Consider the following 16,810-nt stretch of genomic DNA (forward strand, 5'->3'; position numbering starts at 1 on the left):
AGAGAAAATTCAAAATATAGTCTCTTATATGCAATCTTATTCTAAAAAGTGCCTCAGAGAAAGCTGGAAAATACCTTTAAAATTGTAACGTCTTTGTAATCTTTTAATGTCACTGGAAAATAGTAGTTCATATATTTTAATCCAATACTTTATTATGGAAAATGCAACTTGCAACTTTCTAACAATTATCTGCCACATTTAACTGAACACTGTAAAGTCTATTTCCCTTTAAGACATCATACTACATGTAAGAGGAGATTTAGAAGTAAAGGGAGAGAGATGTGAGTTTTCTCCACAACTGGAAGCAATGCAAAAAAACATATCCACTGTTAGTGATGCCTGTAGTAGAATTGTTTTTCAAACTATACATTGTTACATTTTACATCCTTATTTTGCTAGATGAATGCTGGCCCTGTGATAAACTTGTGACTATATATATAATGTCTGTATCATTATTCAAAATAGATGTTTCATAACGTATCTAATTTAAAAATGTAATTAAAAGCTTGTCTTTCACAATGAATACTTTGATTAAGGAAATAGGGGAAGAATTGTATGCTGGAAAGAATTTAGTTTTTGCTGCAGAAAGCAAGAGTCTACTAGAAGCCGATGTGACTGACCATCAAAGCTTGTTAGTGTACAGACTTCAACAGTCTTTTTGGGTTAGAATGAGAGACAAATCCTCACTGCTGCAGCCTCATGACCTGTCGAAAAGACAAGGAGGGAAGGAGAGCGGAGGGGATGAGGGGCTGCTCCTCACCCTGCTGCTGCAGCAGCAGGGATCACGCTAGGAAAGGAGGAGAGGCCACGGTTACTCACTGATCCCATCAGGAGAGGAACAAGTGCCCGGGTCCCTCAGGAAGGAAACCCATCCTCCCAGCTGGGCTGTCCAGGCTGAGGTGTCCCTTACCGGTTCCCTTTGCTGCTGCGGCCTCCTGGATGCCCCAGCTGCCTGAGCCAGGCAGGGCGGGGAAGAAGCTTGAGTGGCTCTGGGGACGAGCACTGAGAGCGGCTATCGGCAGCTCCCAGAGCACGAGACCAGCTCCAAGGCTATCCTCGCTGCTCACTCCAAACCTCACGGACATGCTCGGCTGGAGTGCGGGCACAAGGCAGAGTGAGAGACTCTGTGCTCGGTTACAGGCAGTGAGGGCCAAGAGGTCACAATCCACTGCTGCGTATGTCACTATCCCTCATGAAGGGATAGTATTATTGGGAACATCGCAATGAGTGTCTGTCGTTCTGACTCCAGAAGATGCATTAGATTTTCCACAGTGCCTCTGTCCAGTCCACTCCCCACACTGTGTACAGTTGGTGTTGGCATTTTTGCAGCAGTGACCAAAGCTTTGACCAAATCTTTTCAGGGCCCTGTCAGGTCACCCCAACCTTGATACATCTCCAGATCAATATAGCATAGGGGTGCCTTCAACAAAATCCATGTCTGCCTTTAGGGCAGCAGGACACGGGCCTACTAACTCTCCCCACACACCAGCACTGCTGCCCTGCCCTCTGCATGCGTTGGTTTCTTTTACACCAGGTCAAAGACAGCCTGTGGCTTGCTGTCAGGGATTTTCTGCTGTTTTCCTCCCTTCGTCAGTGGCAGCAGTGTTGATCTTCTCTGCTCAGCCCTACCAGCCAATCCACCAGGCCTAATCCAGGTTCTGCCTCCTTTCTTGGGCTAGACAGGACTGACACCAGCAAGCCAGAGAGAGTTGTTGGATACTACTGAAACACTGGAGCACTTGTTCTGTGAGAAAAGCCTGTATGGCTAGGTCTGGTTTAGCATGCGGCAGAAAAAGGGGAGAGAGAGTTGGCATCAGCTGGAGTTGTAAGGTTCAGGCTGGAGACAAAGAAAGATCATGATGAAGCACATTAAACACCAACAGTATGTGGCATCTGTAAGTCGAGGTTTTGAAGAGCAGAGTGGACACAACCCAGTCACAACTATCACAAGCCCTTTTACATACAGTCAAGTCCAGAAAGAGAAAGCAATGCCAGTGTAAAATGTAGCAATGACATCCTCATTTGCAACAACATCTAGAAATTGGAATATGAGAAATCCACTTTCTTCATTTAGTTTGTCCACTTACAAGAGGATATCCTGATTTCATTATTAGCAACCTTTGTCATAGCAGGGGGTTGAAAACAGATGATCTTTAAAGTCTCTTCCATTCTAAGCCTTTTTATGATTCCACAATTGTATGACCCTTGTGCGTTCCTTCTAACTCAGGATATTCTGTGGTTTTGTATTTCTTTCACAGGCTGGTAAGATGAGATGGGGGAGTCTCCCTTTTTCTAAGAGTAGAAGTCTATTAAGCATGAAATCAAGTTCAGTCTTTTTCATTGAAGGGTTATTTGATCTTCAGAACTTTGCTCAGTTTTACAGGTTGTAGTTTTAAATCTAAGTTCTTGATGATTGCTTGCACAGACGTTATAAATAGTGGATATATCTGTTAAAGAAGACTGGAAGAAGAATATACTCGACTCAGGAAATGTCAAGAAGGCAGAAATACTGAATGCCTTCTTTGCTTCTGTCTTCACTGCAAAGACTTCCCTTTGGGAATCCTGGACCATGGAGTAAATGAGAGAGTTTGGGGAATTGAAGTCTTCCCTTTGGTCAGGGAGAAGATAGTTCAAGAGCATCAGCGTACATAAATTCTTGGGTCCTGATGGGATACATCCACATGTACTGAGGGAGTTGGCAGAGGTGATTGCTGAACCATTCTCTATTATCTTTGAGAGGTCTTGGAGAATGAGAAAAGTGCCTGAAGACTGGAGGATAGCCAATATCACTCCAGTCTTCAAAAAGGATAAGAAGGAGGATCTGGGAAACTACAGGCCACTCAGCCTCATCTCTATTCCTGGGAAGGTGATGGAACAGCTTGTTCTGGATGCCATCTCCAGGAAATTGGAAGAGAAGAAGGTTATCAGGAATAGTCATTATGGTTTCACCAGGGACAGGTCATGCTCAACCAATCTGGTAGCCTTCTGTGATGTCATCACTGGCTGGGTGGTTTGGGGGAGAGCAGTGGATGTAGTCTACTTTGATTTCAGCAAGGCGTTTGGTACTGTCTCCCACATCATCCTTATAACAAAGCTGAGGAAGTGTGGGATAGATGAGTGGACAGTGAGGTGTGTTGAGAACTGGCTGACTGGCAGAACTCAGAGGGTTGTGATAGGTGGTGCAGAGTCCAATTGGAGACCTTTATTAGCGATGTTCCCCAGAGGTTGGTGCTTGGTCCAGACTTGTTCAACATCTTCATCAGGGACCTTGATGAGGGGATAGTGGCCATCCTCAGCAAGTTTGCTGATGATATAAAGCTGGGAGGATTGGCTGACACACCAGAAGGCTGTGCTGCAATTCAGCGAGACCTAGACGGACTGGAGAGTTGGGCAGACAGGAACTGGATGTAGCAAGTGTAGAGTTTATCTAGGGAGGAATAACCACATGAACCTGTACAGGTTAGGGGATGACCTGCTGTAGAGGAGCCCTGCAGAGAGGAATCTGGGTGTCCTACTGGACAGTAGGTTGGCCAGGAGCCAGCAGGGTGCCCTGGTGTCAGAGGCATCCTGGGATGCATTAAAAAGAGTATTGTCAGCAGGTCAAAGGAGTTGATCCTCCCACTCTATTCTGCCCTTTGAGGCCTCACATGGACTACTGTGTCCAGATCTGGGCTTCCAGTACAAAAAAGGCAGGGATCTCCTGGAGAGAGTCCAGTGGAGGGCCACAAAGATGAGGGCTAGAGCACCTCTCTTGTGACAAAAGGCTGAGAGATCTGGGTCTGTTAAGAAAAGACTGAGAGGGGATCTGATTAATAAATAAATAAGGTGTGAGAGGCAAAGGGATGAGGCCAGACTCTTTTCAGCAGTGCGTGGTGTAGGACAAGGGGAAGCAGCCACAAACTGAAGCACAGGAAATTACACACAAATGCGCTTAACGACTTCTCCACAGTGAGGGTGACAGAGCACTGGAACAGGCTGCCCAGAGAGGCTGTAAAGTCTCCTCCTCTTGATACATTCAAGACCCACCTGGATGCCTACCTGTGCAAGCTGGTCTAGGGAGCCTGCTTTGACAAGGGGATTGGACTTGATCTCTAGAGGTCCTTTCCAGCCCCAACAATTCTGTGATTTTGTGTGATTCTGTGACTTCTCTGACTTCTCCAGATGGAATAAAGCAACTTTTACATCTGTATTGGAGTACACATTTTTACCCCATTGATTTTTGACTGAGAAAACTTGTAGCATTAAAACAATCTAAATTTTAGGGCTGGGCTACAGTTCTCTTCTGCTCTGGAAAATGTCAAAACACTTCCTGAAACATTCCCTCAATATACAAAGAGAAACCAACTGTTCTCAGGGAACTCTGACAGTAACCAAGATAGCTAGGTATGGATTTGTTTACATTTATATTGCTTGTATTCACCAGCCCAAACAAGCCAGCCCAAATTCCATAAGGAATCTAGAATTAGCCATCTCTCCCTACTTGCATAAGGGGAGAATACAAACAGAATACAAACAGGCTTTTAGAGAGAGTTTAATAGCTTGAATTGCATGCAATAGACATTAGAGGTCATGATGGAAGGAAAGTACAGCATGACCTCTACAGGACAGGACAGGACAGGACAGAGTAGAGGAGAGCAGGGGAAGGGAAGGGAGAGGAGGGGAGGGAAGGAAAGGAAAGGAGAGGAGAAGAGAGGAGAGGAGAGGAGAGGAGAGGAGCCTTTGTTAGGAGGATATAGGCTGAGAAAGAAAGAATGCGCTGCAGTCATTTCATCGTTTTTATCTCATTACTGCCAATCTTTTGGCTGTTACTTCGGTAAAATTGCTATCTCCAGTGCACAAGAAAGCTGGAAGAAGTATAAGTCCAAGTTTGGAAGATACTTCATAGTCAAGTAAAGATTCTTTTCTGCATCTAATTATAACACTTCTGAAAATGAATCTAGTGTTAAATGTTAGCAATATTATAGCTAATGAGATTTCTTCCTTTTTTTCAAAATCATAACTTTCTTTACAGAGTGAGCTTCTTGCTACATTTCCTTAAAGAAATATAGCACCAATTAAGGGGAACTCTCTAGATGTCTGTCAAATGTGTTTTTTTAAATAGCTGCCTTCTAAAAAAATACTCTCAAATAGAAAAAAAAACGAAACAAAACAAAACTAACCATAAAGTGTATTAGAAAGCCACCAAAAAAGTCCTACACTTTTTAGTCTTTCATTAAACATGTAGAAGTTAATCAGACAATGACAGCAGTAGCTCTGGCTGTAATTCTGCCAATAGTTGTTTTAGTAGGAAATTTGTGCTATATAGATAGCATAATATCAATTGCCTGTTATAATAGCACTTGCCAGTGAACTGCATGCCAGGGTTTCACAGATCACTTGATTACCACTCTATTAAGACAAAGTTTAGAAAAAAGATTTGTATAGCAAGTTCAGCCGCATTGGTGCAGGTTTTAATACAAAAAATATCTTTATATGTTTCCCATATTAAATAAAATATATATAAAGCCTGAATTATAAGGCATTTTTCGTTTAATTTAGTCCCCTAAAGCATCTTTATTTCCATGTAAGACCATCATATTAAAATATATCATTGAAAATATTGTGGCATGCAATATAACAAATTAGTAACAGTTCATAATTGTCACCTTCCATGTTTCTAAGTGTCATTAAAAAGTGCTGTCTTCTGCATACATATGGATTTTCATGGTTATGCAGATCATAAAAAGATCATTAGCTGGGACTTCAAATAATGTAGTTTTGTCTAGTACATGAGTTTTATAGACATGATCCCCTTCTTTAAAAAAGAATTAAAATCACTCCATAGAAAAAAGAACTGAAGCTCAGTTCTATTGACAAGAGATGATAGCTAGGAACTATACACAAATATGTAGTGCTGTACCTTTCAAAACTAACACTTGTCATCTGCAATTTTAAATAAAGTGATATTTGGTAGCAGTTTGAATTATGATGATAATGTTTCACAACATTTCTTTAAAATTTACACCCAGAATTTCCATTACCTGAACTAATAGCTTGATGTAGTAATACTGGCTGCTCTCCAGTACTTCGATGATTCTCCATGTTCTCTTACACTGGGTATGTATGTGACCAAATTTAAAGACTCCCTAATTACTCATATTCTCATACTCTCATAGCTTATTAAAACAGGTTACCCTTACATATGATCCTTCTACAAATCACTAAGAAACAGACACAACTGGTGATGCTTAGAGGCTCAAGTCAGTCCATAGTCTTTTTTTTTTTCTTTTTTTTTTTAAATTTATAAACAAAGTCTTGATACCCATTGAGGACTAAGAAGACATGTATAGGAAAGGACCACTGTGTACTTCTGTCTTACACAGCTTTCTGAAGAATTAGCATTTGGCTACTGTTAGAATCAGGATATGGTCTGTTTCTGGGCAGAAATCTTGAATCTGATTGAAAGCTGGCAAGGAAATGCAAAAATACCAGAGGCTACATTAGAGAAGCTTGGTCAATGGCTAAAGAGCAAGTGTCTTTCCTGTTAAGAACAGCTATTTTGGATGCCATGCTATGCAATACAGCTAAGCTGTTCCATTCAGCTCTCTCTCTTCACTGCCAGAAGTGCCTAATGAAGGCTTTTCTCTTTTTACTATCTCAAAGGATCCAGGGATTCTTCTTTATAGAATTTTAACACTCATTATTCTTTTTCCATCTCTCCCATTTTCTCACTCACCTGTGCATAGTACAATTTGTGAATGAATAGTCACAGTCAGGAAGCACATTATCGTCACTGGCTAGACATAGTTTAAATCTCATTCTGGTGTGAAGATGCATTTAAGACTTCATCCTAACCAGGTAGTTAAGTGTAGCTGAGACACAGCTGCTTTCAATTGACCTTTCAACCAACTCTGTTACATGTTCTTTGAACTCCCTGACTAGAGACACCTTCATCCCTGCAACACGCTCAATCATTTGACTGCCTTTGAAATTCTGCATACCTCTGCAAACTCCATACTGTCTATTTATCTCATTTTTATTTTACCTCCTACTATGCCAGTCCTTGCTTGCAGCAGTTTGCCATGTCATTCTTTTTATTGTCCATTTCTGGCAAATTAATTTTTATCCATACAGAATCTAAGCATACTTTTTAATACATATCTACTACATTTTCACTTCATGTGGGTCACTTTCACAAAGCTCATTTAGCCATATTACTAGACAGAAAAAGAAGGATGAGGAAGGGTTAAAAATTACACCCAGAGAGATTAAAATAATTTGGAAAATTTAGGCATGTACTAGGTATACATAATTTTTTATTAAGAAAAATAAAAATACTAATGAAAGTATGGTTATGGTAGGATTAATTACAGCATACAGCCCCAGTTCAGCATCAGTATCTACTGGCAATGATCACTGGAGCCTTGCAGTCATTTAAAGATAAAATACATTTATGTAAATTTATGTTAGTGGAAGTTACAAACTCTAGCAGTTACAGTCAGTACCTTCTACAGACAGATATAGTAAGAAAAATAGAAAATTGGCACAAGAAAAAGGATAGCAGAAACTAAAGTTACCTAAAAGAGAGAAAGATGTATTAAACATTAGCTGACACTGTTAACAATACAAATGTTTCCATTCTTTGTTGGAAAAGGTCACTCTTTGAAAAGAGATGATGAGTATAAGGTTTCCATTAGAAGAAAAAGCTGACAATAGGAAGGTTTCTAATGAAACCCGTCAAAGAGAATTCTTAATCTGGGGAAAGGGATCTGGGGGGCACTGAAAGTACCACCAGAGATTCACTGAGGTTTTGATCAACTATAGGTTTTTGGGTTTTTTTGGTATCAAATTAACAGAAATAGGAATTTTAATAGATTAATTTTAATAATAAGGCTAATAAGTGGTTATGAATGAGAATCTGTACCGGGAGCGAGGCTCAATATACCAATTAAATTTTATCTCTGTGCATTAAAGGGACAGACTGATACCTAACTTCAGGAAGGAGCAATGAGCTGTCAGAATTAAAGCTATAAAAGAGTATTTAATCTAGAAGACCTTAATTGGCTCATTATATTTGCTGTGCCTGAAGTTTTCTTGTCTCTTCTGGTGTTAGCTTTTGATAATCATCATTATTAAGACAAAGCTTCAGTATTTTCTTATACAAGTCATACTCAAGTCTGTTCTGTAGAGCATTTGACTTAAATTCTACTGCATGCTGTGACAGACTGGAGAAACAGGGACAATTTAATATACAATAAAGGAGAAATTGATTGCATTTTTCATTTTCCTGTTTATTTAATCTGGTAGGCTCTTCTTTTTTATTTATTTAGAGATTAAACTCATTTTATCTTAAACCATCACCACACATCAGTTTTTTTATATGCTGGAGGTTTTACTGGCCATACACAACTGCACATTTAAAGACCACAGATCTGCAGTCTTTAATGACTGTATAAGTGAGAGCTGAGCCATAACAGAGAAGATGTTAGAGAGCTTTTGAGCTGTGATATAAATATCTTAGTTGGATCGTTCCACTAGAATACTCAGCAACTATACTGTTGAGGTAGGTTTTGCATTGTGATTTTTATTTTCCCCTTAACATTGCATTGAGAGGATAGGGGCATAAATCCTCCTCAGACCTCTTGTTTCAGGCTGTCTCTAGATTTAGGAAGGAAATATTAACTGGTAATTAATTCTTTGTTCTGTGCTATGTAATAGCATTTGTATGGAGCCCACATGAAAGCTTTATTTTTTTTGTATGTATTTTTCAGTCTCTCCATGTATTGCTTCCTTTAACAAATACATCAGATTTTGTGCAGAACTCTGTGCAATAGCTGCAAAAGATCCTAATGACTAAATATCATCCAGCATAACTCAGTATTCAGAGGTGAACCACACATTACTGTTGTAATAACATTGTCAGTCAGCAGAGTGCTGAAGACACCCAGGAACTGGCTTACACTGTACCAGTACTGCTAGTCTGCATGCTGGGGGCAAACAGAAGGCAGGAGAATACCACACATTGTACCATGAATACAATGACCATGAAAACGTCATTGTAAACAAAGACTTTTGCCAGTGAGTTATGCCTCTCTAAAATGTGATAGAGTTGGGTTTCTAAAGCTCTAGAAGCACTCTTCTAAGTGCTCATAGGCCCAGCAATTTGATTCTTGGCAGAGCATATCTTTGAGGGTTGCCAAATGTAACATTTGAGTTTCCATACAAATAGGGAATTTACTCCCATCATGAAAATCTTTTCAGCTGTATAAAAACAACCCTAAAACACAGATTTGTTTATTTTAAGCATTATTCTTGGATGAGTAAAACTAACCATTATTCCAAGACAAATTACAAACCTGAAGGAAGTTTTAAACATTCCATTGGATACTGTGCTAGCTTCATGACAATATACTTCCTTGGTTTTAGGAATCTTTATCAATCTTTGTTCTGATAAGAGTGAACCTACACAAAATTGTTCTGCTGCAATTTTCCTTCTAGAAATCAATGAAGATATGGCTAATTAATAGTCTCTTATTTTGCATAGACATTTACATGTACCTTGGAATTTTACCATCTATAAAAACTTAATAGAGAAAAAGCACAGGTTCCTCTCTAAGAAATGCTTTGAAACACAGCAAAACACAGGACATCTGATGGAGCATAAATCAACCACTTTCTCCATCTACGTTTCCTTACTCATTTTTCAAAATGAGAAGTAGTTTAATAAATAGCAGCTCTTGCCACTATACAGATACACTGATATTGAAAAATCACTCTCATTGCAGTCAGCCAGGTTTGCAGTTAAAAAAAAAATAAAAATCAAACTGCACTTAACTGTATCACTGCTGTTTGAAATGTTTTTCAAAAATATCTTTTCTATAGGTCTATCAGTATTATCACTACAGACCTAATTTAATTTTATTTTTCCTACTTCTGATAGTATTAACAAATAGTTAATTTTTCCTGAAGATTCCCAGTGGAAAGAAAGCATTAAAAGAAATAACAGGGAAAAAAAAGGTAAGCATAAATGTGCATAGGAGAGACATAAGAGAGAGAGAAGTTTAAATATAAATCAAGTAAATTAATAAGATTTAGAAGGATGCAACTTTGGAGGAATAGCTAGCACCAGACTTAGAAGCCAACTAACAAAAGAATTTTTAATGTGGGATATAAAAATGGACAACGTTCAAGACCCATCTAAAATGAAGACATCAGGATGAGGATGTTTCCTCATCGTCAGTGTGAGAAGACAAGGAAGAAGAAACAAAGTAAAAATAATAGGGAGGATGCTAGGGCTAGAGAAAGATCAGTTTAAAGAGTGATTTAGATGACTTACTTTGAGAAGTGTGGTTTTAGCATATCCTGCAGTCTGCATGAGCTGGAGAATATCTAAATTATACTACATCACTGAAGTGCTTCAGCATCTTATATTTCTGTTTTTCTCTTCTGCAGGACTGACTACGTGAAAATGACTATGTCGCATCAATACCTCTGCCATGGATGGGAGTTGGCAGGATGCCCTGTCAAACCTTCACCTCAGGATAATTTAGTAGATTTAGTCATCACAAAATAAAGGAGTAGTATGCTGAGGCAGCTCAGTTTTTTTGTTTTGTTTTGTTTTGTTGTTGTTTTTTTTTAATATAAATACTGTTTTGGGAAAATGAGAGGTCTGTACTGAAAAAAAAAAAAATAAAATCAAAAACTAAAGAAAAACATTTTCTGCCAAACTGGAGTTGGCCTGGAAGAGTGAGGTTTTACATGCAAGTATGCGTTTTGACTTTCCTATAGCAATCTTAGAAAACTCACTTTTGACCTTTCGGGCTTCTATTATCTTTATTCCTCCAAAAACTTTCCTGAGCTGTGAATTCCAGTAGCTGGCAGAGCATTTTGTTTAGTTCAAACCTCAAACTATTTTGTGACTTTCAAAAGAGGGAATAACATACACGTCCCAAAGTCCAGGCCCTCTCAGCCATGCAAAACAGAGCCAACTGTTTTTCAACAGGGATGTAACTTTGAAACTATATCATTATTCCTTGTACTGATGTTTTTTAATAAATGTATTAATTTAGGAGTTTATATGTAATTTTCTTCTGTCTTTCATTTGATTTTCTCTTGTAATTTGCTTTTCCTCACTTGTTTTGTCTTTATGCCAGGTATTTGATTGTTCTAATAGAAGTCAAGGTACAGAAAAAGTATTGAGCGTTTACAATGCAACTGCAATTAGGACATTAGACTTCAAGACTCTTCTTGAAACTTTTCCTTGTATAACTAGCTTTATCAAATGTGGTGGGATTGTAGCAGAGAATAAACTAGGATTAATGACAAATGCATCAACTCTTCCCCTAAAAGGTACTGAAAGCTGAATTTCCTATCAAGTTATATACCATTTGTTGGCATTTCTTCCTTGAACTACTGAAGAGGGGGAGGTATGTATGGATCTGCTTAAGTGTGTGCACTTGTACAGCGTGCATCAATGCTGCAAGCTATCAGTGTCCTACTAACCAGTCCAGGTTAGTTACAATAAGATACTGAATGCACTTCAAGGTTACTGCCCTGTGGGTGGACTGTATATAAATTCAAAACCTGGCAGAATCTTTGAAGAACTCAGTAGGCAGGTGACTAGATTAGACATTCTTTTGTTGTTGTTGTTGTTGTTGTTGTTGTTAATGGTTTGAAAATATTGTTTTGAAGAGAGAATTCTGCTCAGAAACTACTGTCACTGCGATTGTTCTTGGAATTTATTTCAATGTAGTTGTGGTTATTTAAATATTGCTGTTAAACCAATCTCTGCATTTAATAGCAGGATGAGTTTCTCCTATTTGAATACAGATATTGCTGTTGGTGAGAATCTGGACAGAGGTGGTTTCCTCTCTATCACTAAAGGGTGACCGTCACAGAAAATATGTTTGCTCTCTTTCCTGCAGTTCTAACATAAATTCTGCAATTTCTGATTTTAGTTACTACACAGTCCCTGGGGAAAAACAAGGAAGGTAATAGAAGCCAAAAATCCAGAAATATATTTCAGTTGGAATTATGCTTTAGAAATACAAAATTTTACAGAAAGGAGATATGTTCTGACTCTACAAAATGTTGTGAATGTTGGCATAATGAAGCTCACAATGAAATTATGTTACTTCTTGATCTCTGGTGCATTGAGTAAATGGTTTGCAGCTACCTAAGACTACAAAAATTCTGACATGGATGCCTCTTGCATTTCAAGTATATATACCTGGTGAGGATTTGTCTGTAATTGTTATAAACTATGATGTCCACTATTCTTTTTTTTTATGGTATTAGTATTCCTTATGTTCAAAACTGACATCAAGCTTTTCTCACAGGAGAGTACTCTCATACCTCGTCCAGTAATTTGTAAAAACATACTCTGTTTGAAAATCTTCATTGTTCTAAAGGTTTGTTAAATTATATGAAAAACATTTGAATCTACTTTTGTTGAAAAAAATATATAGTTATTCAGTTAATAGCTTTGACCTTCAATATCATTACAAACATTTGCCTTTCTTTCTACACAAGTTACAGAACTCGCCTGGATTTTTTTTCTGTTATTTGATTGGATGCTTCATATGATTAAACAACAAGAAAACACGCTAGGGAATTAACAATTTAACAAAAAAAAAAACAAAAACAAAAAACAAAAAAACCTATAGGTTACCCTGAAAGTAATGCCTCCTATTTATTTCCTTGGAAACTACTTCAGATGCAAAGACCAAAATAATGCTATTTGATAGAGCAAATTCTCAACTACAAAACACTGGTTTTCAACAGTTTTCCACTATTAGATTTGTGTTTTTGCCAGCTGTGTACAGGAGCCTGTATGCTGCACTGATAAGTCTGCAGCAGTTTAGGTGATCCATTATCACTGTTGCCACTGCTGAAATGCACCGCCCACCACCTCACTGTGGTCGCATCCACTGATTTGTCTCTATAAATATTTTCAGTAAGCGTCACTTAATGTCAATGGGTGCCACAGTTTCCACACAGAGCAATTCAAGGACACAACTTCATCTGCATTTCCATGTCAGACGCCATCCTGTCAAAATACCCTTCTGCTGCAACCTGTTGCACTGCAACAAAATGTAATGGAACATTGTTGGGAAGATTCAAATTCTGCTGCCATACCACCAACATCCTCCTCTGATATCACGAGCCAACATCATAAAATAGGAGGCATTGTGTTTGAGGCAGCCGTCATATTTGTGCTTTGTTCATTGGTTGTATATATGTTATCCTTTCTATTTAATGTCTGTATAGCTGAGGAGCCTCTGTTTAAAAGGGGAACAAACTTTCAGTACTTTTGTCCAACATCTTGGCTTTCACAAGTTGGTTCTTTGCATCCCAAGTCTACTGAAAAGCAGCTGTATATAACTCCTAATTTCTCTTAGTAGAAAGAACTGCCTTAATTTCTAAAATTTCAAATATTGCAATGACTACTTCATATCTTTGTCCCCCAAAATTTTATTTATTATGCATTTATCCCACCATCTGGCCTGCAAGATTTTATCTGGAAAGATTCGATACCTCTTGTTCTTCACAAAATGAAGGGAAAGCTCAAGATTGTTGCCATTACAGTGAAAGACTTACCTGAAATGCTCAGAAGTTAAAACACATTCCCATGAAAAGGCTAATTTCAAACCAGAGAAATATGTCAATACAGATGTTTTAACCACTAGGCTCTTGGGCATCATTCCGTATCTGCTTCATTACTTTGAAGAGCTAAGAGGAAAAGTTGATCTGATTTTTGCCTAATTCCAGAAGGCAATTTTCAGGTGCAAATTCAGGTTGAGATACCTGCCACTGAAGTGCTGGTGTTAAACCTGTTTATCCTCCTACTAATTAGCATAACATTTTTTTTTCTGCTTAACATGGATGTTTATGTAAAGCAGATTTTGAGTGTTTATCTCTGTAATGAATTGTAAAAGGGAACTTATCTGATTTCATGCCAGTATGTCTGAAGCAATAAGGGTACTGGAAACAGCCAGGAAAGATTCAGTAAAAACTGTCAAATTGACATTCATTTTTAAATTAATATATATTTTTTCCTGTTATGTATTCAGTTAAATTTAAAACTTTCTTTTGTAGTTAAGGCCTGAGTCAGCCACAATCCACCATGTTCAGACAATAGGTACATAGAAAAAGAAGCTAACAATATAAGGTGCTTGATGTCATACTCTGGCTCATTTAGGTATGGTCATTGTATCCAAATTTAGAAGCTACCACTTTCCCCTTGCTTAAAGGAATTTAGTTACTGAGAAAACATCTGATTCTTTTTTTTCCCATGACTTTCCTATTACATGGCTCTGTGTTCAAGCTTTAATATAACAGTCTTCAAATGTTCAAGGATTTCAGAGATTATTTCTTTTAAAATGAAGAAAACAGGAGGTTATTATTGTAGAGTAGAAAACAGTTAGGAGATTATTCTCAGTAATTGTAATGTTGTAATGCAGTTTTATAACTGAAGTCAATCAGGCTGTTTGGTTAATGTGTGTATCCTGCAGAAAATAACTACAAACACTGTTTCTCTGACTTCAGAAATGTTAATATTTACACTACAAGACTCATCAAAAAGATACATTATATGTAAATATATATGCAGATATATTTATCAATTCAAATTTTATTGACATTTCTTTTGCCAAATACACTTAGTCATACAAGCCATATATCTTTACAGTCTTTTTCATTAAGGTGTAAATATATCATCCTTGGCCATAACTATATATCTTATTTATCTTTGGAAAATGCAATATAAAATTTAAAGATCAGATCTTTCATTTCGTTTTGTGCCAAACAGCCTTTTCTTTCTGCCATTTCTTTCATTCCTGGTAAGTAAAGTTGCATTGAAGATTTTATTTATTTATTTTCCAGTGGTAGAGGAGAAAGGTCTTATATTATTGTACAGATAAGAAATCACAGCAGGAAGGACTAGTTTCATAAAGGAGATTTGCTGCTATTGCACAGCCTTGAATCAGATACTCATCTTACAGATGCGTATTTCCATGTAGGATAAAATCACGCCAGCCACCTACCTACACTTATTCAGTACAAGAGGGAGGAACTCTTATTACAAATAGTTCAGACAGACACCAACAGGAAAATAAGAAATAAAATGAAAATAAATCAGAGCTAGAAAAATAAAACTCCCAGGGGATGTCCAGATACCTTTGAATTTAAGTAGCAACTTCTTCTATAATAATTTGATTTGGGATTTGCCGAAAGTTGACCACTTCAGTTATTGTGAAGCTAAATAAAAATGTCTCAACGAGTGCCACCTACTGCATGAAAACTTGGCCCAGGACATGCAGTCTAGCAGTTTTATCACCTCCTTCCTCTCAAGAATCAAAGAAAATGTTTTAATGTGCATATTTCAACTATGCATAGCAATCTAGTCTATTTTTATTTAACATCCTAACATACCTGTTTGTAAAGTGGTTTAGCTTATATTCATGTAAATCTGTACTAAGAAAAGCTATCTAGAATCTGTTCAAAACTAGGGAAATAATATGATCTGGTATTATATGCTGGTGTGTCTCATACATGCAGTATTTACAAGAAATGCTTCTGCAGACCGAATCTGCCTGACTGTATTCAAGCACAGAAGCACAATATGTTGAAGCATTATGGTGCAAATTGCAATGACATTCACTCTTTTAAATCTGAGATGATTTTCTTTTTCTGTATAATTCGGTTCATTTTTAAAACTTGAAAAATCAAAGAACCTTCTTTTTAGTCCATCAGAAAATTTTAACTCACAGTGATTGTAAGACTTCAGTGAAAGCAGCATCTCTGGAAGTCTCTGGATGCACAGACATCACTTTGAATATATTTGTTCTAAACCTTGCTTACTAAAGACTCTGAGGAAGTTATAACAAGGAAGATTCCATTTTCAGATTCAGCTGATAAAAGCCAATGATTTTTTCCTTAAGTTTTAATGTTACCCATCACTATGGTATGTGAGTATAACCTGGAAATTGAACTTACAGTGATGACTTCTCTTCCTTCTTTCTCATCCCTCCTCTGGACAAAGACATGATGTGTAGATTCAATCTTGATGGCAGTCCAAAACTATCTAAAAGAATTCGAGAATATCATAGCTCAAGATGGTGTCCTTTCCCTTATTATAAATACATAATTTAAAAATGTTATCAAAAACATTGGTAGTTTTGTAAGGTACATTTCTCTACACCTAAGATAGTTCTTAAAAATCTCCATTATTGAGAATTCAAGAGCTCCTAAATCCCTCATTATAGTAATAACAGTTACTTACAAAATGAATGTTCCTTGGTAAAATTTTAAGCCTATGTCTTCTCATATCAGTTTAGGTATTGAAAATGAATTACTATATTTTAATTTACAGTATTTTAATTTACTTTTTTTTTAATTGAGTCATATGATTTTCTCAAGATTCCAACTACCACAGTTAATTCAGTCCTTCCACTTAGATTTTGCTTTCTAGACTTCCAATCACTTAATGTTGCAATTCTGTAGATTACCCTCATCTCATTTAAATAGTTTCTTAAAAGCTTATACTTTCATAGATGCAATATTTTACCATTGAATCATATGCAAATGCTACTGCCATCCTTTCACTTGAAGGTAGAACTTGTAAAGAAAACTTTGTGGCCCTAGTGCTCTCATGAGTTCCAAGACCAGGATGGGCCCTGGGCAACCTGATCAAGAAGCAAATCTGGAGGTTGGTGGCCCTGCCTATTGCAGAGGGATTAGAACTTGATTATTGGAGTCCCTTCCAACCCAAGCCATTCTATGGTTCTATGAAGTGCAAGAAATCACACATGGTCTTGCTGAACTTCATCCC

General features: G+C 37.5%; 1 long non-coding RNA gene across 1 annotated transcript in view; it reads left to right on the plus strand.

Moving 5' to 3' along the window:
- LOC104915187 overlaps positions 1–10,577 on the plus strand; it is a 14,145-nt gene extending 3,568 nt beyond the window's left edge. Inside the window, exon 3 of the long non-coding RNA XR_796273.2 lies at positions 10,432–10,577. This is a non-coding gene — a long non-coding RNA (uncharacterized LOC104915187). The remainder of the gene's footprint in view (positions 1–10,431) is intronic.
- Positions 10,578–16,810: the final 6,233 nt, after the last annotated feature.

Source organism: Meleagris gallopavo, chromosome Z (assembly GCF_000146605.3).
Source record: "Meleagris gallopavo isolate NT-WF06-2002-E0010 breed Aviagen turkey brand Nicholas breeding stock chromosome Z, Turkey_5.1, whole genome shotgun sequence".
Lineage (NCBI taxonomy): Eukaryota > Metazoa > Chordata > Aves > Galliformes > Phasianidae > Meleagris > Meleagris gallopavo.